Genomic DNA, 25,994 nt, shown 5'->3' with positions numbered 1-25,994 from the left:
CAACCTAATCAGTATACACTTATTGGGGTTTTTGTTTTTTGTTTTTACCAAAAATGTGTAGCAGAATACATATTGGCCTAAATTGATGAAAACATTTTTTTTTTTTAATTGGATATGTTTTATAGCAGAAAGTAAAAATATTGTTTGTTTTGTTTTTTTTTGTCTGTCTTTTTTTGCTTATAGCACAAAAAATAAAAACTGCAGAGGTGATCAAATACCACCAAAAGAAAGTTCTATTTGTGGGGAAAAAAGGACGTCAATTTTATTTGGGTACAACATCGCACGACCGCGCAATTGTCAGTTAAAGTAAAGCAGTGCCATTGTTCTATCAGAATACCGTTACCCATCAGAAAATGTAACAAAAGTGATGTTGCGAAAAAAAATTGCGCATGCACCGTGCGTTCCAGCCTTTCCGCTATGCGTTTCAATAGGTTTCCTAATGTGACAGAACACGAAGGTGACAGCGGACATCTTCTTACACCCAGGCAAGTCTTCATTTTCACACTAATGCCCTGTACACACGGTCGGATTTTCCATCAGAATTTCCGACACACAAAGTTTGAGAGCAGGATATAAAATTTTCCGACAACAAAATCCGTTGTCGGAAATTCCGATCGTGTGTACACAAATCCGATGGACAAAGTGCCACGCATGCTCAGAATAAATTAAGAGATGAAAGCTATTGGCCACTGCCCCGTTTATAGTCCAGACGTACATGTTTTACGTCACCGCGTTCAGAACAATCGGATTTTCCGACAACTTTGTGTGACCGTGTGTATGCAAGACAAGTTTGAACCAACATCCGTCAGAAAAAATCCATGGATTTTGTTGTCGGAATGTCCGATCAATGTCCGACCGTGTGTACGGGGCATTATTCTAGCAGTTAACTCACCTTATATACTGAAATAGACAAATTCATCGCTGAGCAGTGCTGGGTGTACCAAGATGGCCGACGCCACCTTCTGCCTGCTTGCCTGGGTGTAAGAAAATGTCCGCTGCTGTCTTCGTGTTCTGTCAGATTAGAAACTTATTGGAACGAGTAGCAGTCATGTTGGAAAACATGGCGCATGCTCAGTAAGCATTTTTTTTTTAGAACGTCACTTCCGTTAGACCCCTTTCACACTGAGGCGCTACAGTGCTAAAAATAGCGCCTGCAAAGCGCTCTGAAAGAGCCGCTCCTGTCTCTCCAGTGTGAAAGCCCCGAGGGCTTTCACACTGGAGCGATGCGCTAGCAGGACATTAAAAAAAGTCCTGCTAGCAGCATCTTTGGAGCGGTGAAGGAGTGGTGTATATACCGCTCCTCCACCGCCCCTGTCCATTGAAATCAGTGGGCAGCGCGGCTATACTGCCGGCAGCGCTTTGTGGGTGGTTTTAACCCTTTTTCGGCCGCCAGCAGGGGTTAAAAGCGCCCCACTAGGGGCTGAATACCTCTACCCGCAAATACGATGTTAAAGCGCTGCTTTATTGCAAACGCCCCAGTGTGAAAGGGGCCTTAAATTTTCTGATGGGTAGCGGTATTCTGACAGGAAACCGTATCGCAAAAAAATGGCCTAGTTATGAAGGGGACTAAATATTCTGGAGGTGAAGTGGTTAATATCCTGACCATCCCTCCGGACTCTTGCATATGGCGGCCGCCCAGTGCTGCCGGCGTGCCGGTCAGTTTATCGCAATACATAGTAAGTATCCATCATAATGTTCAGAATAGAAAGATCTGATTGGTTAGCCTGGTCACATGGTGATGAGGGCTTTCTATGACAAGCATTAGGATGGGTACATCGGGGTCCGGAGGGGTGGGCGGGATATTTGAAGCTCTTCTTTCTATTGGGACGCCTTACAGGCAGAAGAAGCCTTAGAGTCGCTTCTCATTGGTCAGCAGGGTCACATGGCTGTGCCGTCCAATCACCACTTGGCTTTGTGAGCATTAGGATAGATACAGCATGTCCCGGAGGGGTGGGCGGGATATTTGGAGTAAGTTCACCTTTTCATTTCTCATTATAAGGAGAACTTACCTTTCATCTGAATTAGGAAATAGTGAGAGTTATAGGGGAGAGTGCAGAAACTGGTGCAGCTCTGCAGAGAAACCAATCAGCTTCCAGGTTTCTTTGTCAAAGCTTAATTGAAGAAGCGGAAGCTAGAAGCTGATTGGCTGTCATGCACAGCTGCACCAGATTTTGCACAACCCAGTTTTAGTAAATCTCCTCCAAAATTGTTATCAATATTTCGGCAATTTCCGGTACTATTTGTATCAATCAAATATATTACCGGGATTGTAGAGTTTGCTCGGCCTGAGGAAGGATTGGTTGAGATCGGAAACTGTCGCCAATTTTGTAACAATAGCGCGATCGGAGGTTCCTGTCCAATAATAACTTGTAGAAAATCTCCTCTAATGGACCACAAATGACTGTGATTGGGTAGTGGGTTAGGTTCGGGGTTTAGGGGATGGGGGGGTCAGGATTACAGGGTAGTAGTTAGGGATGGGGTTGGGGGGGGGGTAAGAGTTAGGATTAGGGGGGTCATTGTACCAATCAAAAATGTTTTTATCTACCTGTAGTTCTGTGTGGTAAGTATTATGATCCCCCCTCCCCCCGCAGTGAAAGCTGCACATACACCAGGAGGTCGCTGATTAATATCGGAGGGATTGGAGTCAGTTTGTAAAATAAACAGAAAAGGAGAGGAGTAGACGTAAGATGAAATATTTATTGGAACAGATCTGGTTGGTGATGGTGGAACTTTCTTCCTCTTTCTTCCCCCTTCTGGCTCCTGTATTGTCTTCCATTGGTCGTCGGGAAATGAGAAGTTGCAGAAGAGTCGGGACTGCTGTTAGAAATCACAGGGCCCCGTACAACTTACCTGACAGGGGCCCGTCCAGCATGTGTAAGTCCCCGAACACAGACAGTGTGTATTTGGGGCCGCTCACCTGCACACCAGTCAGATTAGAGCCTGCAGCCGTGTTTGTACAGCCGCTGCATCTCCATAGAGTAATCCTACATTCACATCAATGTGTGTCAGGGACGCGTGCAAAAATTGCACCCTTTCCCGACACTCATAGAAACGCGCTGCTGTTTAGCACGCAACGCGGCACTGTTGTTAGTTTTTAATAGCACCCCTACACAACAAGGACTGTTTTTTGTGTTTCTGACTCTTAGGGCTGCCCATTGACATGAATAGGCTGCCCTATGTGTGGAAACGCGCTCACTCATGATAACACTTGTAGGTGTGAACCAAGTCTGACAGGCGGCTCCAGCTGCATGAAAAAAAAAATACTCATTCACACAGCCAGAGTACCTGTGAGAATGAGCCCTTCGTTATGTAGGGGTTTTTTAAATTTTTTTAAAAAAGAATGTACATTTTTTTTTTAAATATCCCATTACATTGCAATACATGTTTAAGCCGGCCAACTGCGTCAAAGTAATCCCTCTCTGGCCAGTCCCTACTCTGCTCTGCAATATGCAAATGCTCCAGTGTATATAGTGCCCCTATGGAATATCCAGTGTATATAGTGCCTCTATGGAATATACAGTGTATATAGCGCCTCTATGGAATATCCAGTGTATATAGTGCCCTCTATGGAATATCCAGTGTATATAGTGCCCTCTATGGAATTTCCAGTGTATATAGTGCCACCTGTGGAATATCCAGTGTATATAGTGCCCTCTATGGAATTTCCAGTGTATATAGTGCCCTCTATGTAATATACAGTGTATATACTGCCCTTTATGGAATTTCCAATGGATATAGTGCTCTTATGGAATATCCAGTGTATATAGTGCCCTCTATGGAATATCCAGTGTATATAGTGCCCTCTATGTAATATCCAGTGTATATAGTGCTCTTATGGAATATCCAGTGGATATAGTGAATCTATGGAATATCCAGTGGATATAGTGCCCTCTATGGAATATCCAGTGAATATAGTGACTCTATGGAATATCCAGTGTATATAGTGCCCTCTATAGAATATCCAGTGTATATAGTGCCCTCTATGGAATATCCAGTGGATATAGTGCCAATAGTGTATACATATATAAAACCCATCAGGTGCTAAATGAAAGTGACCGCTATAAATTCTGGTTGAACCCTCTGATGCACACTACTATGCTTTCTAGTAAACTTTTCACAAAAAACAGGGATTTTTAGTTCACATTCATTGCAATGTAAGTTTTATGCCGGTCAGCTGCTTCAAAATAATCCCTCTCTGGCCAGTCCCTACTCTGCTCTGCAAAATGCAGCACAACGCCGTCTATCTATCAATCTATCTATCAGTCTATGACAGTGGTGGCTGTTTTTTTTTTTGGGGGGGGGGGGGGGGGGCGCGAACTGCGCTGCTTTAACTGGTAAAGCTATGACTAAGAACTCCTTGTAGTGCGAAACGCGTAAGCTTTGTTCCACTTTGCTGTGACCTGTATTTTAGATAACACCCTATTGAATAAAGGCAAATATTTTTGGAGTGCGGCTGTCCTGAATTTCTTTGATGTCTAACCAAAATACATTCTGTTGCTTCTCCTGAGTACGGGGATACCACATGTGTGAGACTTTTTGGGAGCCTAGCCGCGTACGGGACCCCGAAAACCAATCACTGCCTTCAGGATTTCTAAGGGTGTAAATTTTTGATTTCACTCTTCACTGCCTATCACAGTTTCGGAGGCCCTGAAATGTCCAGATGGCACAACCCCCCCCCCCCCCCCCCAAATGACCGCATTTTGGAAAGTAGACACCCCAAGCTATTTGCTGAGAGGCATGCTGAGTATTTTGCAGCTCTCAGTTGTGTTTGAAAATTAAGAAAATACATTTTTTTTTTTTTTTTTTTCAATTTTCAAAACTGTGACAAAAAGCGAGATCTGCAAAATACTCACCATGCCTCTCAGCAAATAGCTTGGGGTGTCTACTTTCCAAAATGGGGTCATTTGGGGGGAGGGGTTTGTGCCATCTGGGCATTTCATGGCCTCCGAAACTGTGATGGGCAGTGAGGAGTGAAATCAAAAATTTGCACCCTAATGCCGTGTACACACGACCATTTTTTCAGTCGGAATGAACTCGATCACATCAAAGTCCGTTAGTTTAAAACGTGATGACGTACGACGGGACTAGAAAAAGGAAGTTCAATAGCCAGTAGCCAATAGCTGCCATTGCGTCGTTTTTGGTCCGTCGGAATAGCATACAGACAAGAGGTTTTCCCGATAGGAACTGATTCCGTCGAAAAGATTTGAAACGTTCTATTTCTAGGTCCGTCAGAATTTTAGAAAGAAAAAGTCCGGTGAAGCCCGCACACGATCGGAATGTCCGATGGAATGATTCGTACGCGACATTAGAAATCCTGAAGGCGGTGATTGGTTTTCGGGGCCCTGTACGCGGTTAGGCTCCTGAAAAAGTCTCACACATGGGGTATCCCCGTACTCAGGAGAAGCAGCAGGATGTATTTTGGGGTGTAATTCCACATATAACTATGGCCTGTGTGAACAATATATCATTTAGTGACAACTGGGGACAGGGACCCCATCTCACCTGGGGGCAGGAACGCCATCTGCCCTGGGAAAAATGACCCTATCTCTCCTGGGGACAGGGACTCCATCTCCCCTGGCTGGAGGATGGGGGGGTACCAGCGTGTGGTCACTGGAGATGGGGGCGGGTACAGCACCAGCAAGGTGTGCGCTCCAGCCCCTGTGTGCTCTTTCCCCAACCCCCTTGTGGGCTCTGCCAGGTTCCCCCACCCCCTCTCCTGCTGGTTGCTGCTGGGAGTTTGTCAGGACAGAGAGTGGGAAATGGGCCGGTAAATGTGTAATTTACCGCTCCTTCTTTTTCTGAATTGAGAGTCCGTGATCTGTACCGATCACTGACTCTGTCCATTCATAACTGTGGCGTATAGTAAACTGTGTTACTATGCTTGAGTTTTATGAACGGACAGGAAGCTCTGTACAGAGCTATTCCAGTCCATTCATTCTATGTAGCTGAGGCTGCAGAGACTTGGATTGGGGGCTTTGTCCTCAGTCTTCCTCTTTGTCTCAAAGGTGGAACATCAGAGGTCTGTTTAGACCTCTGATATCTCACCAAAGCCCCCCAACGGGACTCCTAAAAAATGTTAAAAAATAAACTACTGATACCAGTGGAGGAACTACAGGGCTCACAAAGGTCATACCTGTAACCGGGCCCTGGAGTTCCACCACCGGACTCGGATGGAAGGCCCCCGGCTGGGGTTCAGGGGGGCCCTTCATGGTTTCTTGCACCGGGGCCCTGAAGGTTCTAGTTGCGCTACTGGCTGCGATTATGCACAGCGGAAGCCGATCAGCGGGTATGCGGACTCGATGTCCGCCAGCGCTGTCAGGAGGGAAGACATGAATCCTGTGTCTCTGCAAAACAGGAACATGGATCCATGTCTTCCCCTAGTAAAAGCACCTCCCCCCACAGTACACAAAGACTGGCTAGGCACACATTTAACCCTTTGATCACCCCTGATGTTAACCCCTTCCCAGCCAGTGTCATCAGTACAGTGACAGTGCATATTTTTTTAGCACTGATCACTGTATTGGTGTCACTGGTTACCAAAAAGTGTCAGTTAGTGTCCAATTTGTTCACCGCAACATTGCAATCCCACTATAAATCGCTGATCACTGACATTACTAGTAAAAAAAAAAAAAAATTCCAGTCTATATCCCATTGTTTGTAGACACGATAACTTTTGAGCAACCTAATCAGTATACACTTATTGGGGTTTTTGTTTTTTGTTTTTACCAATAATGTGTAGCAGAATACATATTGGCCTAAATTGATGAAAACATTTTTTTTTTTTTTTTTATCGGATATGTTTTATAGCAGAAAGTAAAAATATTGTTTGTTTTGTTTTTTTTTGTCTGTCTTTTTTTGCTTATAGCACAAAAAATAAAAACTGCAGAGGTGATCAAATACCACCAAAAGAAAGTTCTATTTGTGGGAAAAAAGGGACGTCAATTTTATTTGGGTACAACATCACACGACCGCGCAATTGTCAGTTAAAGTAAAGCAGTGCCGTTGTTCTATCAGAATACCGTTACCCATCAGAAAATGTAACAAAAGTGATGTTGCGAAAAAAAATTGCACATGCACTGTGCGTTCCAGCATGGCCGCTATGCGTTTCAATAGGTTTCCTAATCTGACAGCAACTTTGTGTGACCGTGTGTATGCAAGACAAGTTTGAACCAACATCCGTCGGAAAAAATCCATGGATTTTGTTGTCGGAATGTCCGATCAATGTCCGACCGTGTGTACGGGGCATTATTCTAGCAGTTCACTCACCTTATATACTGAAATAGACAAATTCACCGCTGAGCAGTGCTGGGTGTACCAAGATGGCCGACGCCACCTTCTGCCTGCTTGCCTGGGTGTAAGAAAATGTCCGCTGCTGTCTTCGTGTTCTGTCAGATTAGAAATTTATTGGAACGAGTAGCGGTCATGTTGGAAAACATGGCGCATGCTCAGTAAGCATTTTTTTTTAGAAGGTCACTTCCGTTAGACCCCTTTCACACTGAGGCGCTACAGTGCTAAAAATAGCGCCTGCAAAGCGCTCTGAAAGAGCCGCTCCTGTCTCCCCGAGGGCTGTCACACTGGAGCGGTGCGCTAGCTGGACGTTAAAAAAAGTCCTGCTAGCAGCATCTTTGGAGCGGTGAAGGAGTGGTGTATATACTGCTCCTCCACCGCCCCTGCCCATTGAAATCAGTGGGCAGCGCGGCTATACTGCCGGCAGCGCTTTGCGGGTGGTTTTAACCCTTTTTCAGCCGCTAGCAGGGGTTAAAAGCGCCCCACTAGGGGCTGAATACCTCCCCCCCCCCCCCGCAAATACGATGGTAAAGCGCCGCTTTATTGCCGACGCCCCAGGTTGCCGATTGGTTAGCCTGGTCACATGGTGATGAGGGCTTTCTTTTAGGAACCCATTAGGAAGGGTACATCGGGGTCCGGAGGGGTGGGCGGGATATTTGAAGCTCTTTTTTCTATTGGGACGCCTTACAGGAAGAAGAAGCCTCAGAGTCGCTTCTCATTGGTCAGCAGGGTCACATGGCTGTGCCGTCCAATCACCACTTGGCATTGTGTGCATTAGGATAGATACAGCATGTTCCGGAGGGGTGGGCGGGATATTTGGAGTAAGTTCACCTTTTCATTTCTCATTATAAGGAGAACTTACCTTTTATCTGAATTAGGAAATAGTGAGAGTTATAGGGGAGAGTGCAGAAACCGGTGCAGCTCTGCAGAGAAACCAATCAGCTTCCAGCTTCCTTTGTCAAAGCTTAATTGAACAAGCTGAAGCTAGAAGCTGATTGGCTGTCATGCACATCTGCACCAGATTTTGCACAACCCAGTTTTAGTAAATCTCCTCCAAAATTGTTAGCAATTTTTCGGCAATTTCCGGTACTATTTGTATCAATCAAATATATTACCGGGATTGTAGAGTTTGCTCGGCCTGAGGAAGGATTGGTTGAGATCGGAAACTGTCGCCAATTTTGTAACAATAGCGCGATCGGAGGTTCCTGTCCAATAATAACTTGTAGAAAATCTCCTCTAACGGACCACAAATGACTGTGATTGGGTAGTGGGTTAGGTTCGGGGTTTAGGGGATGGGGGTCAGGGTTACAGGGTAGTAGTTGAGGATGGGGTTGGGGGGGGGGTAAGAGTTAGGATTAGGGGGGTCATTGTACCAATCAAAAATGTTTTTATCTACCTGTAGTTCTGTGTGGTAAGTATTGTGATCCCCCCTCCCCCCGCAGTGAAAGCTGCACATACACCAGGAGGTCGCTGATTAATATCGGAGGGATTGGAGTCAGTTTGTAAAATAAACAGAAAAGGAGAGGAGTAGACGTAAGATGAAATATTTATTGGAACAGATCTGGTTGGTGATGGTGGAACTTTCTTCCTCTTTCTTCCTCTTTCTGGCTCCTGTATTGTCTTCCATTGGTCGTCGGGAAATGAGAAGTTGCAGAAGAGTCGGGACTGCTGTTAGAAATCACAGAGCCCCGTACAACCTACCTGACAGGGGCCCGCCCAGCATGTGTAAGTCCCCGAACACAGACAGTGTGTATTTGGGGCCGCTCACCTGCACACCAGTCAGATTAGAGCCTGCAGCCGTGTTTGTACAGCCGCTGCATCTCCATAGAGTAATCCTACATTCACATTAATGCGTGTCAGGGACACGTGCAAAAATTGCACCCTTTCCTGACACTCATAGAAACGCGCTGCTGTTTAGCACGCAACGCGGCACTGTCGTTAGTTTTTAATAGCACCCCTACACAACAAGGACTGTTTTTTGTGTTTCTGACTCTTAGGGCTGCCCATTGACATGAATAGGCTGCCTTACATGTGGAAACGCGCTCACTCATGATCACACCTGTAGGTAAGTCTGACAGGCGGCTCCAGCTGCATGAAATAAAAAAATACTCATTAACACAGCCAGAGTACCTGTGAGAATGAGCCCTTAGTTATGTAGGGGTTTTTTAAATTTTTTTAAAAAAGAATGTACATTTTTTTTTTTAAATATCCCATTACATTGCAATACATGTTTAAGCCGGCCAACTGCGTCAAAGTAATCCCTCTCTGGCCAGTCCCTACTCTGCTCTGCAATATGCAAATGCTCCAGTGTATATAGTGCCCCTATGGAATATCCAGTGTATATAGTGCCCCTATGGAATATCCAGTGTATATAGTGCCCTCTATGGAATATCCAGTGTATATAGTGCCCCTATGGAATATCCAGTGTATATAGTGCCCTCTATGGAATATCCAGTGTATATAGTGCCCTCTATGGAATATCCAGTGTATATAGTGCCCTCTATGGAATAACCAGTGTATATAGTGCCCTCTATGGAATATCCAGTGTATATAGTGCCCTCTATGGAATATCCAGTGTATATAGTGCCCTCTATGGAATATCCAGTGTATATAGTGCCCTCTATGGAATATCCAGTGTATATAGTGCCCTCTATGGAATATCCAGTGTATATAGTGCCCTCTATGGAATAACCAGTGTATATAGTGCCCTCTATGGAATATCCAGTGTATATAGTGCCCTCTATGGAATATCCAGTGTATATAGTGCCCTCTATGGAATATCCAGTGTATATAGTGCCCTCTATGGAATATCCAGTGTATATAGTGCCCTCTATGGAATATCCAGTGTATATAGTGCCCTCTATGGAATATCCAGTGTATATAGTGCCCTCTATGGAATATCCAGTGTATATAGTGCCCTCCATGGAATATCCAGTGTATATAGTGCTCTCTATGGAATATACAGTGTATATAGTGCCCTCTATGGAATATCCAGTGTATATAGTGCCGTCTATGGAATATCCAGTGTATATAGTGCCCTCTAAGGAATATCCAGTGTATATAGTGCCCTCTATAGAATATCCAGTGTATATAGTGCCCTCTATAGAATATCCAGTGTATATAGTGCCCCTATGGAATATCCAGTGTATATAGTGCCCTCTATGGAATAACCAGTGTATATAGTGCCCTCTATGGAATATCCAGTGTATATAGTGCCCTCTATGGAATAACCAGTGTATATAGTGCCCTCTATAGAATATCCAGTGTATATAGTGCCCTCTATGGAATATCCAGTGTATATAGTGCCCTCCATGGAATATCCAGTGTATATAGTGCCCTCTATGGAATATCCAGTGTATATAGTGCCCTCTATGGAATAACCAGTGTATATAGTGCCCTCTATGGAATATCCAGTGTATATAGTGCCCTCTATGGAATATCCAGTGTATATAGTGCTCCTTTGGAATATCCAGTGTATATAGTGCCCTCTATGGAATATCCAGTGTATATAGTGCCCTCTATAGAATATCCAGTGTATATAGTGCCCTCTATGGAATATCCAGTGTATATAGTGCCCTCTATGGAATAACCAGTGTATATAGTGCCCTCTATGGAATATCCAGTGTATATAGTGCCCTCTATGGAATAACCAGTGTATATAGTGCCCTCTATAGAATATCCAGTGTATATAGTGCCCTCTATGGAATATCCAGTGTATATAGTGCCCTCCATGGAATATCCAGTGTATATAGTGCCCTCTATGGAATATCCAGTGTATATAGTGCCCTCTATGGAATAACCAGTGTATATAGTGCCCTCTATGGAATATCCAGTGTATATAGTGCCCTCTATGGAATATCCAGTGTATATAGTGCTCCTTTGGAATATCCAGTGTATATAGTGCCCTCTATGGAATATCCAGTGTATATAGTGCCCTCTATAGAATATCCAGTGTATATAGTGCCCTCTATGGAATATCCAGTGTATATAGTGCCCTCTATGGAATAACCAGTGTATATAGTGCCCTCTATGGAATATCCAGTGTATATAGTGCCCTCTATGGAATAACCAGTGTATATAGTGCCCTCTATAGAATATCCAGTGTATATAGTGCCCTCTATGGAATATCCAGTGTATATAGTGCCCTCCATGGAATATCCAGTGTATATAGTGCCCTCTATGGAATATCCAGTGTATATAGTGCCCTCTATGGAATAACCAGTGTATATAGTGCCCTCTATGGAATATCCAGTGTATATAGTGCCCTCCATGGAATATCCACTGTATATAGTGCCCTCCATGGAATATCCAGTGTATATAGTGCCAATAGTGTATACATATATATAACCCATCAGGTGCTAAATGAAAGTGACCGCTATAAATTCTGGTTGAACCCTCTGATGCACACAACTATGCTTTCTAGTAAACTTTTCACAAAAAACAGGGATTTTTAGTTCACATTCATTGCAATGTAAGTTTTATGCCGGTCATCTGCTTCAAAATAATCCCTCTCTGGCCAGTCCCTACTCTGCTCTGCAAAATGCAGCACAACGCCGTCCATCTATCAATCTATCTATCAGTCTATGACAGTGGTGGCTGTTTTTTTTTTTTGGGGGGGGGGGGGGGGGGCGCGAACTGCGCTGCTTTAACTGGTAATTGCGCGGTCATGCAATGCTGTACCCAAACGAAATTTGCGTCCTTTTCTTCCCACAAATAGAACTTTCTTTTGATGGTATTTGATTGCCTTTGTGATATAAACGGAAAAGACCGAAAATTTGGGGAAAAAAATGATATTTTCTACTTTTTGTTATAAGAAAAATCCAATAAACTCAATTTTAGTCATACATTTTGGCCAAAAAGTATTCGGCCACATGTCTTTGGTAAAAAAATGTCAATAAGTGTATATTTATTGGTTTGCGCAAAAGTTATAGCGTCTACAAACTAGGGTACATTTTCTGGAATTTACACAGCTTTTAGTTTATGACTGCCTATCTGATTTCTTGAGGTGCTAAAATGGCAGGGCAGTACAAACCCCCCCCCCCCAAATGACCCCATTTTGGAAAGTAGACACCCCAAGGAAATGAGAGGCTTGTTAAGCCCATTGAATATTTTATTTTTTGTCACAAGTGATTGAAAAATTACAAAAAAAAGAAAAAAATACACAAAGTTGTCACTAAATGATATATTGTTCAAACATGCCATGGTTATATGTAGAATTACACCCCAAAATACATTAAGCTATGACTAAGAACTCCTTGTAGTGCAAAACGCGTAAGCTTTGTTCCACTTTGCTGTGACCTGTATTTTAGATAACACCCTATTGAATAAAGGCAAATATTTTTGGAGTGCGGCTGTCCTAAATTTCTTTGATGTCTAACCAAAATACATTCAGCTGCTTCTCCTGAGTATGGGGATACCACATGTGTGGGACTTTTTGGAAGCCTAGCCGCGTACGGGACCCCGAAAACCAATCACCGCCTTCAGGATTTCTAAGGGTGTAAATTTTTGATTTGACTCTTCACTACCTATCACAGTTTTGGAGGCCCTGAAATGTCCAGATGGCACAAAACCCCCCAAATGATCCCATTTTGGAAAGTAGACACCCCAAGCTATTTGCTAAGAGGCATGCTGAGTATTTTGCAGCTCTCATTTGTTTTTGAAAATTAAGAAAATAAAAATTTTTTTTTTCTTTTTTCAATTTTCAAAACTTTGTGACAAAAAGCGAGATCTGCAAAATACTCACCATGCCTCTCTTTTTTGTAATTAGCTTGGGGTGTCTATTTTCCAAAATGGGGTCATTTGGGGGGGGGGGGTTGTGCTATATGGGCATTTCATGGCCTCCAAAACTGTGATGGGCAGTGAGGAGTGAAATCAAAAATTTGCACCCTAATGCCGCGTACACAGGACCCTTTGTTCGTCAGAATGAACTCTGACGGGTTTTTTCAACGGAGTTCCGCTGAAACGGACTTGCCTACACACGATGACACCAAAGTCCGATCGTTTAGAACGTAATGACATACGACGGGACTAGAAAAAGGAAGTTCAATAGCCAGTAGCCAATAGCTGCCATTGCGTCGTTTTTGGTCCGTCGGAATAGCATATAGACGAGAGGTTTTCCCGATAGGAACTGATTCCGTCAGAAAGATTTGAAACGTTCTATTTCTAGGTCCGTCAGAATTTTAGAAAGAAAAAGTCCGATGAAGCCCACACACGATCGGAATGTCTGATGGAATGATTCCTACGCGGCATTAGAAAACCTGAAGGCGGTGATTGGTTTTCGGGGCCCCGTACGCGGTTAGGCTCCTGAAAAAGTCTCACACATGTGGTATCCCCGTACTCAGGAGAAGCAGCAGGATGTATTTTGGGGTGTAATTCCACATATAACCATGGCCTGTGTGAACAATATATCATTTAGTGACAACTTTCTGTAAAAAAAAATTTTCCCCAGAAACTTGCGGCAAAATATAAAATATAACATGGACTCAACATGCCTCTCAGCAAATAGCTTGAAGTGTCTTCTTTCCAAAATGGGGTCATTTGGGGGGGTTTGTGCTATCTTGACATTTCATGGCCTCCGTAACTGTGTGCAAGGAAGTGAAATCACCATTTTACGCCCTTAAAAAACCTGAAGGCGGTGATTGGTTTTCGGGGTCCCGTACGCGGCTAGGCTCCCAAAAAGTCTCACACATGTGGTATCCCCGTACTCAGGAGAAGCAGCAGAATGTATTTTGGGGTGTAATTCCACATATTCCCATGGCATGTTTGAGCAATATATCATTTAGTGACAACTTTGTACAAAAAATAAATAAAAATATTGTCATTTTCCTGCAGCTTGTGGCAAAATATAAAATATTCCATGGACTCGACATGCCTCTCAGCAAATAGCTTGGGGTGTTTACTTTCCAAAATAGGGTCATTTGGGGGGGTTTTGAACTGTCCTGGCATTTTATGCACAACATTTAGAAGCTTATGTCACACATCACCCACTCTTCTAACCACTTGAAGACAAAGCCCTTTCTGACACTTTTTGTTCACATGAAAAAATATTTTTTTTTTGCAAGAAAATTAATTTGAATCCCCAAACATTATATATGTTTTAAAGCAAATGCCCTACAGATTAAAATGGTGGGTGTTGCATTTTTTTTTAACAGTATTTGCATGCACTAAAACACACTATATTGCCTAAATGTTTGATGAAATAAAAAAGATGATCTTATGCCGAGTACATGGATACCAAACACGACATGCTTTAAAATTGCGCACAAACGTGCAGCGGCGACAAACTACATACATTTTTAAAAAGCTTTTACAGGTTACCACTTTAGATTTGGAGAGGAGCTATACTGCTAAAATTACTGCCCTCGATCTGACCTTCACGGTGATACCTCACATGCATGGTGCAATTGCTGTTTACATATGACGCCAGACCGACGCTTGCGTTCGCCTTTTTGCATGTGAGCGCGGGGGGGACAGGGGTGCTTCTTTTTTTTTTTTTTTGCTTTATTTTATTTTTAAACTGTTACTTTAATTTTTATTTTATTTTTTATCATTTTTATTGTTACCTCAGGGAATGTAAATATTCCCTATGATAGCAATAGGCAGTGACAGGTACTCTTTTTTTTTTTTTTTTTTTTTTTAAATTGAGGTCTATTAGACCCTAGATTTCTCCTCTGCCCTCTAAGCATCTGATCACACCAAAATCGTTGTGATAAAATGCTTTCCCAATTTCCCAATGGCGCTGTTTATATCCGGCGAAATCTAATTCATGAAATGCTCGTAGCTTCCGGTTTCTTAGGCCATAGAGATGACTGGAGTCGTTCTGGTCTCTGATCAGCTCTATGGTCAGCTGGCCGAACCACCGGGTGCATTCTCAGATTCCCTGTCTGGACAGGAGAGCCCGAGACAACCATGGAAGACGGTGGGGGAGGAACGTTCCCTCCCACTGCTTGTAAAAGCAGTCTAGAGGCTAATTAGCTGCGAGGATTGCTTTTACATGAAAGCCGACCGCTGGCTGAAAAGAATGATACCAAGATGATACCTAAACCTGCAGGCATCATTCTGGTATAACCACTCAAAGTCCAGCAGCATACCAATATGTTGCTGGCCCTTGTTGGGCAAATATTGTAATCTTTTTTTTCATGCAGCCTGTGGGCTGCACAAAAAAGAGATTGATCGGTGGGTATGCCCACCATTAGAATGCCGCCCTTCATCCACCAGTTCTAATGATGGGCATACATGCACCATTTTTTTTTTTTTAACTGTGGTGGTGAAATCACCTCCTACAGCGCTGGAGTTGCTGATTTACATATCGTGGGAGCAAACGCTTTTTTTTGTAACTGTAACTTTTATAACTGTAACCGGTTCCAGGTTCGGGTCTCTCAAAATGCGATGGCATCTTGGGAGACCCTGTGAAAGTGTGCCTAGTCTGTGCAATGCTGTACCCTACGCTAATACTCAACTAGTGAATGGTAGCGTTCAAAACATTCACCAATGCAAAGACCAGGATTGTCAGGACAGGAGGGACAATAATAGCGGGTGTCACGCCTATATCCGCGCTTGCTGCAGACACGACATCTTTTTTGGGGGGGGTCGTTGGGTAGGGGTACTCGGGAGGACATAAAGAAAATGCCTCTCATGCAGCCGACTGCATTTGGTTGGGGATGTGAATGGGGGAAGTACGGGCGCTGCAGAAGCGGTGGGTTCCCAATTAGGATTGGCGAATGCAGCAGGAAGGGCATTATGGGCACGACGGGCCTGTGTTTGTCTTCTTCTTGTTGGCAGCGGGAAACTACTTGTGCTTGCCACCTCACCAGCTTGAACTGCACTTATGGGTCTCGCCACGTCACCAAGTGTTACTGCAGTGCTGGTTTGACTACGACCGGGGTGTACTAGGCCGCTGGTGCTTGCCAGTTCACCAAAACGCTACCAAAAAAACTGTTAGTGATCGCAGGGATCAGGCCTGACTCTGCAAACGCTGCAGTTATGCGTTTAGTGTTTTGTAAGTGACAGTGATCGATCGATACTGCACTTGGGTGGGCTGGGCCGGGCGGAGGGGCAAAATGCAGGTGCTAGCAGGTATCTGGGCTGATCCCGCTAACACTGCGTTTTTGGGAACCCTAAACTGCTGGGGACGCCAGTATAGATCTGATCGGATCAGATATTGATCCGTTCAGATACTATACCACTAAGGGAGGTGTACGGTGCGTGCGTGGGTGTTAGCGCTACTGGCACTAACCTGACGCTGCCTGGGGCGACGCAGACCCTATCTGACCCTAAAACCTAACTTATATCACAGCCGGGCAATCAGGGGGCTAAACCTTTGTTCGGTAATAAACGGCGGGTGCCCTGACACTATAAAAAATAAACTAACTAACCAGCGTCAACCGTAACAGTTATACGGTGATCACTGGTGAAAGGGTTAACTAGGGGGCAATCAAGGGGTTAAAACCTTTATTAGGTAGTATATGGGGGTCCCTGACGCTATAAAACGCTGACAGCGAACCTATATATTTACCTCCCGAACTAGTGGCACCAGTGACACTAATACAGCGATCAGAAAAACTATTGCTTAGTGACACTGGTGACAGGGGGTGATCAAGGGGTTAAAACTTTATTATGGGGGGTTAGGGGGGTACCCTAGACCTAAAGGGGGCTAACACTAACTGCCCTACCACACTAACTGTCACAAACTGACACCAATGCAATAATCAGAAAAAAAAAAAAAACTGCTTGGTGTCAGTGTGACGGGGGGGGGGGGGGGTGATGCGGGGTGTAATGTATGCCTGGCGTGTTCTACTGTGTGTGTAGTGTTTGTGCACTCACATCGATGTCTTCTCTCCTTGGCGCCGGAACGGAAAATACCGAGCCGAGGAGAGATGACATCACTTCCTCCGCTTCTGTTTACATTACAGAAGCCGAGGAAGCATTTCATTCGCCAGGAGCGATCGCGAGGGGGGAGCCACGAATGGGTGGCCTCCCCCTCACCTTTGATCGCCCCTGACGAGAATCTAACCGCCGCAGGCACCGGGGGGGGTCCGATCGGACCCTCCGCCCGCGGGCAGGCAAGGACATACTTATGCCTGCCCGTGCCACTCTGCCGACGTACATCGTCGTGCGGTGGTCAGCAAGTGGTTAATGCCAAACCAATGTTGGGCATGCCTGTAATGTGTTTTTTTTTTTGTGGAGCCTGTGGGCTAAACAAAAAAAAGAACAGATTCCTTCATTTACATTGATCGATATGAATAAAGAAATCTCTGCCTGAAAAAGTGTATGGTATGACCACTATTAGAATCTTCTTTTTGGGCATACCTAATATTGTGTTTTTCATCCAGCCCTAACAGATTCCTCCATTCACATTGATCAATGTGAAAAAAACAAATCTCTGCCAGAGAAAAAGTGAAAAAAATTATATGCCGAAGCATAAGGACAATCTGACCATGCCAGGCCCCTCATGCTTGGGCATACACATTCTTTTTTTTTTTTAACTGCAGGTGAAAAATCGCCTCCTGCAGTGCGGCAGACACTGCGTATGTATTCTGAAAATAGCACCCTGCTGCTGTCAGAATAAACAGATCAGTGCTGCAGCTGATAAGCGTTCCTGCAAAGCTGATTTACGTTCCATGGACTCAACATGCCTTTCAGCAAATACTTTGGGGTGTCTACTTTCCAAAAAGGGGTAATTTGAGGGGTATATGAACTGTCCTGGCATTTTATGCCCAACATTAGAAGCTTCCGCCACACATCCACCCACTCTTCTAATGTCGGGCATACATGTAATGTTCTTTTTTTTTTGTTCGGCCCGCAAAGGGGGAACAGATTCCTCCATTCACATAGATTAATGTGGATAAGTAACTAGAATGTTAACCCTAACAATTGCCCCTAACCCTAATGATTACCTCAAACCCTAACCCTTAACTTTAAAAATTAGCCTTAACAATAGTCCTTGACCCTAACATAACCCTAGTCCTTAACCCTGACATTTAACTGTAACCCTAGCCCTTAATCCCAACATATAGCCCTAGCCCTTAACTCTAACCCTAGCCCTTAACCCTAACATTTAACTGTAACCCTAGCATATAACCCTAGCCCCTAACTCTAGCCCTAGCCGCATCAACCGCACTCTGCATAGATGTGAACCTAGCCTTAAAGTAAAACTTCATCTGGAAAGGGAAATTCTGCTCATCCTTCTCCCTCCTCCCTCCTCTACCACTTTTAGAAGTTTTTTTTTTTCTGGGAGCTGGTGCCTATTTCTGACAGGTATCAGCTCCCACTTAGGTGAGCAGAGTGGAAGTTCTGCCCCCCCCCCCCCCCCCCATCAGATTTACCTCTCACAAACGGGAACGGGGCAGCGCGGCTATACCGCCGGCAAAGCGCCTCTGCGGAGGCGATTTGCAGTGGTTTTTAACCCTTTCTCGGCCGCTAGCGGGGGGGTAAAACCACCCCGCTAATGGCCGAATACCGACGGTAAAGCGCCACTAACAATAGCGGCGCTTTACCGTCGACACCACCCCCCGCCCCAGTGTGAAAGGGGCCAAACAGACTCTCAAAGCTTCCCTGCAGACTGCTCCTTGCTCCATTGTAGACTCAGTCCCCTCTTCCTGGCAGACTCCTCTCCACTTCCTGAAAGTCTCTCCCTGCTCTCTGACACTCCACTTCCCTACGCTCCCGCACTTCTCTCTCTCCCTAGCAGACCTCTCCCTGTCCCCTCGCAGACTCCTCCCTGCTTCCTGTAGACTCCCACTTGCTTTCCTACAGATCGGGGCATAGGCTCTGCCCCGCTACCTCACAGTCTTAGACTGGCTACCTCGTAGACTCCTGGGCTGAGTCTGCAAGCGAGCCGGGACAAAATTTTTGAGGGAGCCAGGCTGAGACTGTTGGGAAGAGGGGACTAAGTCGACAAGGGAGCGAGGGGGAGACTGCAGGAGAGCTTTAGGTGTCTGTCCCCCAACAGACTTCTCTCTGCTCGTCTGCACACTCCTCCCTGCTCCATCGTAGGCTCAGTCCTGACTTCCTCACAGTCTCAGTCTGGCTCCCTTGTAGTCTCTGTCCCGTCTCCCTTGTAGTCTCTGTCCCGTCTCCCTTGTAGTCTCTGTCCCGGCTCCCTTGTAGTCTCTGTCCCGGCTCCCTTATAGTCTCAGTCTGACTCCCTTGTAGACTCTGTTCCAGCCCCCTTGTAGTCCCTGTCCCGGTTCCCTTGTAGACTCTTTCCCGGTTCCCTTGTAGACTCTTTCCCGGTTCCCTTGTAGACTGTCCTGGTTCCCTTGTAGACTCTGTCCCGGCTCCACTGTAGTCTCTGTCCCGGTTCCCTTGTAGACTCTGTCCCGGCTCCCTTGTAGTCTCTGTCCCGGTTCCCTTGTAGACTCTTTCCCGGTTCCCTTGTAGACTCTTTCCCGGTTCCCTTGTAGACTCTTTCCCGGTTCCCTTGTAGACTCTGTCCCGGTTCCCTTGTAGTCTCTGTCCCGGCTCCCTTGTAGTCTCTGTCCCGTCTCCCTTGTAGTCTCTGTCCCGTCTCCCTTGTAGTCTCTGTCCCGGCTCCCTTGTAGTCTCTGTCCCGGCTCCCTTATAGTCTCAGTCTGACTCCCTTGTAGACTCTGTTCCAGCCCCCTTGTAGTCCCTGTCCCGGTTCCCTTGACTCTTTCCCGGTTCCCTTGTAGACTCTTTCCCGGTTCCCTTGTAGACTCTGTCCCGGTTCCCTTGTAGACTCTGTCCCGGCTCCACTGTAGTCTCTGTCCCGGTTCCCTTGTAGACTCTGTCCCGGCTCCCTTATAGTCTCTGTCCCGGTTCCCTTGTAGACTCTTTCCCGGTTCCCTTGTAGACTCTTTCCCGGTTCCCTTGTAGACTCTGTCCCGGCTCCACTGTAGTCTCTGTCCCGGCTCCACTGTAGTCTCTGTCCCGGCTCCCTTGTAGTCTCTGTCTGACTCCCTTGTAGACTCTGTTCCAGGTCCCTTGTAGTCCCTGTCCCGGTTCCCTTGTAGTCTCTGTCCTGGCTCCCTTTTAGTTTTAGTTAGTTTAAGTCTGACTCCCTTGTAGTCTCTGTCCTGGCTCCCTTATAGTCTCAGTCTGACTCCCTTGTAGACTCTGTTCCAGCCCCCTTGTAGTCCCTGTCCTGGTTCCCTTGTAGACTCTTTCCTGGTTCCCTTGTAGACTCTGTCCCGGCTCCCTTGTAGTCTCTGTCTAACTCCCTTGTAGACTCTGTTCCAGGTCCCTTGGAGTCACTGTCCCGGTTTGCTTGTAGTCTCTGTCCTGGCTCCCTTGTAGTTTTAGTCTGACTCCCTTGTAGACTCTGTCCTGGCTCCCTTGTAGTCTCTGTCCCGGCTCCTTTGTAGTCTCTGTCCCAGCTCCCGGAGCCAGGCTGGGACTGATGAGAAGAGGGGACTAAGTCTACGAGGGAGTGGGGAGGAGAATGCAGGAGAGCTTTAGGCGTCTGTCCCCCCACAGACTCCTCTCTGCTCCTCTGCACACTCCTCCCTGCTCCATCGTAGGCTCAGTTCTGACTTCCTCACAGTCTCAGTCTGGCTCCCTTGTTGACTCTGTCCCAGCTCCCTTGTGGACTTAGCCCAGTCCAGCTATTTTATATGATGTGTCCTGTTCCTAGATCCGGTAGGATTTCCTTGAAGCTGCATGTCCATCGGACTTTGTACTCTCTGGAAGTCCTGTTTCCTCGGGGTATATAATGATTGCTGGATTTCAATGGTGGTAGATGGTTGAGAAAGAACACTAGGCGTGAAATTCCTCGCAGTATTTTACGCCGATTTCCATAAGCTCCACCCTGGCGTGTTTCGGCTTCAGTTTAGCTTTTGTATGGCTCTCCATTGATCACTCTCAAATGAAAAGCCATTGAATAGCAATTGCTCCTCGGCTGGAATGTTCTCATCGTCTAGGAGGTCCTCCAGTGGTATCTTCTGCCTTGTAACTTTTGTGAGGCCCTGAAATAGAAAAAAGAGAACAATGAGATCCATGAATGATTAGGAGAAACCCCTCCTATGTAGGGATGCACCGATATATTGGCTGCGGAACATTATCGGCCAAGAATAAGGTTATCTGCATTTTGCCGATAGAAAAAAAAAAAAAGGTGCCGATAATGGCATGACGCGTCCTATTGATTTTCAATGCAAAATCGTGTCCCATTGACTTCAATGCAAAAAAAAACCCCTATTGACACACTGATCAAATACATACCTTTCGACGTACAAAGAATGGGGGGCGCGTCTCTCTCGCCTCCACCTCCTCCCAGTTTATTCCTCTGAAAAACGGGTGTTTTCTGATGTTGCGGTAAGTCACTTTGTGCACCTCATGGTCTCCGAGCTACAGGGAAAAAAAGAAAACAGAAAAACATAAGATGACAGTATTGGCTCATGAAGTGCACTGACTCTTTGGTGGAGCCTATATGGCTACTCTCCTTGTCCCGCTGGAACTGTGTCACTACTTACCTTTTTCAGCAGGTCCACGAAGTCGGGGTCGGTGTCCATCAGGTACGGTGGCCTTAGACAGTTCATGGGATTGTCTAGTGCACTAAAGGTTGACTCAGTACCGAAAGCCAGATCACGTAACGTTTCCCCCAACGAGTAATAATCCATGGTTGGGTGACGCAGCATCTGTGGGGAAATCAGAGAGAGAAGGATAAGGATTAAAAGTTAGGCTAGAGACCAGCAGCACCAACATTACAACAAGTATTCAGTTTCAATGTGTAAATGTTAGTCCCCAGGGGTGGATGGTAGCTGGATGGGACCCCCAGGGCCAGCTGATGGTCAGACGGCGCCCCCCCAGGACTGGACAGGACCCCCAGGACTGGACATCACCCATAGGGCCAGATGGTAGCTGGATGGGACCTCCAAGGCCAGATGATGGTTAGACAGGGCCCCCCAGGACTGGACAGGACCCTCAGGGCCAGATGGTAGCTGGGAAGAACCCCCAGGTGCAGGTATTAGCTGGACGGGATCCGCAGAACCAGATAGTGGCTGGATGAGGCCCCCAGGACTGGACGCGATACCCAGATGGGTAACTGGACCAAGGTCATTAATCCAATCCTAATCTGATAATCGCTCTGTATATACAGGTTCTGTTTAATCCAGGCCTAGTATGGTTGATAATTGCCCTGTGTATGGGCACATTGGACTTACCTTGCGTTCAGGCGTGTAGACACTTGCAATGCCGAAGTCTGCAATTTTGATGTGACCGGTGCCATCTATGAGGATGTTGTCAAGCTTTAGGTCTCTGTGGAGAAAAAAAAAAGAGTGTCAGTTCTGTAGTTCAGACAATGATCCCTCCCATATATCCCGGGAATTACAGATCCATAGAGGGATGAACAATCACAAAGCTCCCTTTCCTAGCACCACCCAACGTTTCCTATGATCCGGTCTGCATTCCTCCGTCCTCCTCTCCTTATGTGTGCGTCCATTGGATGGAGGAGGAGGAACGGGTCACCATTGGGTGTTCAGGCAGCGGGAGGGGGGGAGGGGGAGGATTGTACAGTAAATAATAGTACTTACCTGTGTATGACACCTGTGGAGTGGATAAACTGCAGACCACACACGAGCTCCGCTGCAGTCAGTCTGAGGGTGGTGATGTCACATCTTTCCGCCTTGCTCACCAGATCTCCTCCGCTCAGATATTCCATGACATAGAAGAGTTGGCTCTGGGGGGGGGGGAACACAGACAGGTCAATCAATGCATTTCACTTAGAAGGTCCAAATCAGAGTCACGTGTTATATAAATCTACCCAAATATACTGCATGACGTCTACCTACAGTCCATCCATCCATATCTACCTACACTATATCCATCTATATCTATATCTACCTACACTATATCCATCTATATCTACCTACACTATATCCATCTATATCTATATCTACCTACAATATATCCATCTACATCTACCTACACTATATCTATATCTACCTACACTATATCCATGCATCTATATCTACCTACACTATCTCCATCTATATCTATATCTACCTACACTATCTCCATCTATATCTATATCTACCTACACTATATCCATCTATATCTACCTACACTATCTCCATCTATATCTATATCTACCTACACTATATCCAACCATCTATATCTACCTACACTATATCCATCTATATCTACCTACACTATATCCATCTATATCTATATCTACCTACACTATATCCATCTATATCTATATCTACCTACACTATATCCATCCATCTATATCTACCTATACTATATCCATCTATATCTATATCTACCTACACTATATCCATCCATCTATATCTATATCTACCTACACTATATCCATCCATCTATATCTACCTACACTGTATCCATCCATCTATATCTACCTACACTATATCCATCCATCTATATATACCTATAACTTTCTATATATATCCCATCTATATCTACCTATATCCTTCTACAGTATCTATATCCATCCATCTGTATCTACCTATATATATATATATATATATATATATATATATATATATATATATATATCACATTGCTGAGATCACTGACCCAGCAATGATGTCACCGGACTGGGCTGATGATGACATTCAGTTGTCATGAAGCAATGTTTGCACTATTTTATATGCACGCCATTCATTCTATACTTCTCTGTCTTTCGAAAAATAGACTTACCTCCGTCTGGAATGTGGCATAGGCGTGGATACAGTAATGGCTGCTCCCCACCTTCTCCAGGGCAAGACGCTCACACAGGGCGAGTTTATTGCAGTATGAAGCTACATGCCACTTCTCAACGATCTTTACGGCCACCAGCACGCCGCTGTCAATGTGAGTCGCCAGCACCACCTGTAGGAGAGAGAGAGACGGTTAGTACTTTATCTATTTCCATGTGCTCTAACTGCTAGGCCTGGTTCACACGTGTTTTGCTGTTTGACATGCATTCCACATTCGGATCGCACTTCAGACAGCAATAGCGGGGAGCCACACGTGTTGTGCATGGTTGTGGGGGGGGGGTTGCAACACAGCATCATTTATTCAAATGGGTCAATTCGGCCACAGAGCATGACAAGGGGGTATCGTTCCTGCCGCCACAGCGAAGCAAAGCATTCATAGGCACCCAGCAACAGGGGGAGCGGTTGAGGGGCAGGGTTTTACCGCCCCTCGATTGCAAATGTAAACAAGACCTGAAATCATTACTAAACATTCCTAGTGCACTACGCTGATTGTCTTCCTTCTGTCCTGGTGGAAATATGGTCGACAGCCACACCTAATAAAGAGCCTCTGTCATCTTCCACAGCAGGCCGTATCTTATGGGCCATAAACCAGAGCTACCAATCAGAATTCACTCTGCAGAGGTCAGATTGCTGGATTCTGATTGTTTGCTGCACTGATGGGGGCACTCTGGGAGGAAAAAACATTCCCTTGCAGGGGGTTCCCCCCCTATACACTGCTGACTGAGCCCAAGGATGATGAGTAGGGTGATAGGTTCACCTTACTCCACCAGACTTCCTCCACGCAGCACCACAACCCCTGACGAAGTCTCGCTCCTTCACCGGTCACAGCTCCCATATAATGCATGACCAGCAGTCCCACATTGTATGGGGGGGGGCATTGGAGAGTCACGGTAAAACGGAGGAGAGCACCGGGCGCTGAAGGTTAAGCTAAGGATATCGCCTGATTCATCACCCCATGCAGAATGGAGGAGGACCCAACCGTGTGCCGTCCTCCCTGCTCAGGTCTTTTGGGCTGGATGAGTGTACATGTTTATGCTGCACCCGTCCTACATGGCCATAATGTGTCCCCCCAGTGGTATCTAGGCCAAACCACAGCACTGTGTCCCCACCCAGTGTCTATGGGCCCCTCATTACTAATCTCTGCTTACTTACCGTCCCAAAGGCTCCTGATCCAAGTATCTTATGGTAAATGAAACTCTCCGGAGTCAAGTTGGTCTCTTTGTGTCCTCTGGGGGCCGCTACGCGTTTTGTAGGGGCCGCTACACGTTCTGTCGTCCCGCCGTCTGCTAGAGAGAAGAAAGAGAAATAACGTTTATTGCCCCGCCCACATACAGGTCTTATCACTGAATTCTATTAGTAATTGAAGTCTCCAATACAGAGAGAAGAGCTGACCCCGGAAGTTTATATTTACACAGGGAAATTATCATCCAATCACTGACTAACTGCAGGCTTTGAGCAAGTCTATAGGTGTGTTCTAGGTCAATTTATAGGAGTTAAACTTTCACCACCATGCCTAGGAATGTGGGGGGAGGTTATGGGGGGGTTAAACATTCACTGCCATTCCCAGCATTGGGGGGGGTTAAACTTTAATAGCAATGCCCAGCATTGGAGGTAATGGGGGTTGAGCTTTCACTGCCATAGCCAGCAATGAGGGAGGGGGTCAGAATATGGTGGGGTTACATTTTCACTGCCTTTCCCAGTATTATAGGGGGGGGGGGTAGACTTTCACTGCCATGCATGGCAATTCGGGGGAGATTATGGGGAGGTTGAACTTTTCTTGTCATGCCAAGCAATAGTGTGGGGGGGATTAGACTTTCTCTGCCATGCCCAGCAATGAAGAGGGGGGAGGTGTGGGGGGTAAACTTTCAGTGCAATGCCCAGCAATGGAGGAAGGAGATTATGGTTGGGGGTAATCTTTAGCTGCCTTAGCCAGATATTGGGGAGGAGAGTGGGTGAAAATTTCAGTGCCATTGCCAGCAATGTGGGGGGAGATTATGGAGGGGGGGTTTAAACTTTAAGTGCCATGCCTAG

The 25,994-nt window shown here is 45.7% G+C and overlaps 1 long non-coding RNA gene across 4 annotated transcripts in view; it reads left to right on the top strand.

Annotated features, from left to right (window-relative positions):
• Positions 1-25,994, top strand: part of LOC141133686 (uncharacterized) — a 237,959-nt gene that overhangs the window by 32,182 nt on the left and 179,783 nt on the right. For all 4 annotated transcript variants that reach the window (XR_012243109.1, XR_012243106.1, XR_012243107.1 and 1 more), the window contains exon 2: positions 23,899-24,095. This is a non-coding gene — a long non-coding RNA (uncharacterized lncRNA). The remainder of the gene's footprint in view (positions 1-23,898; positions 24,096-25,994) is intronic.

This window comes from Aquarana catesbeiana, linkage group LG03, assembly GCF_042186555.1.
Source record: "Aquarana catesbeiana isolate 2022-GZ linkage group LG03, ASM4218655v1, whole genome shotgun sequence".
In the NCBI taxonomy this organism is placed as follows: domain Eukaryota; kingdom Metazoa; phylum Chordata; class Amphibia; order Anura; family Ranidae; genus Aquarana; species Aquarana catesbeiana.
The sequence above is the reverse complement of the archived record's forward strand: the minus strand, read 5'-3'. Positions and strand labels throughout refer to the sequence as shown.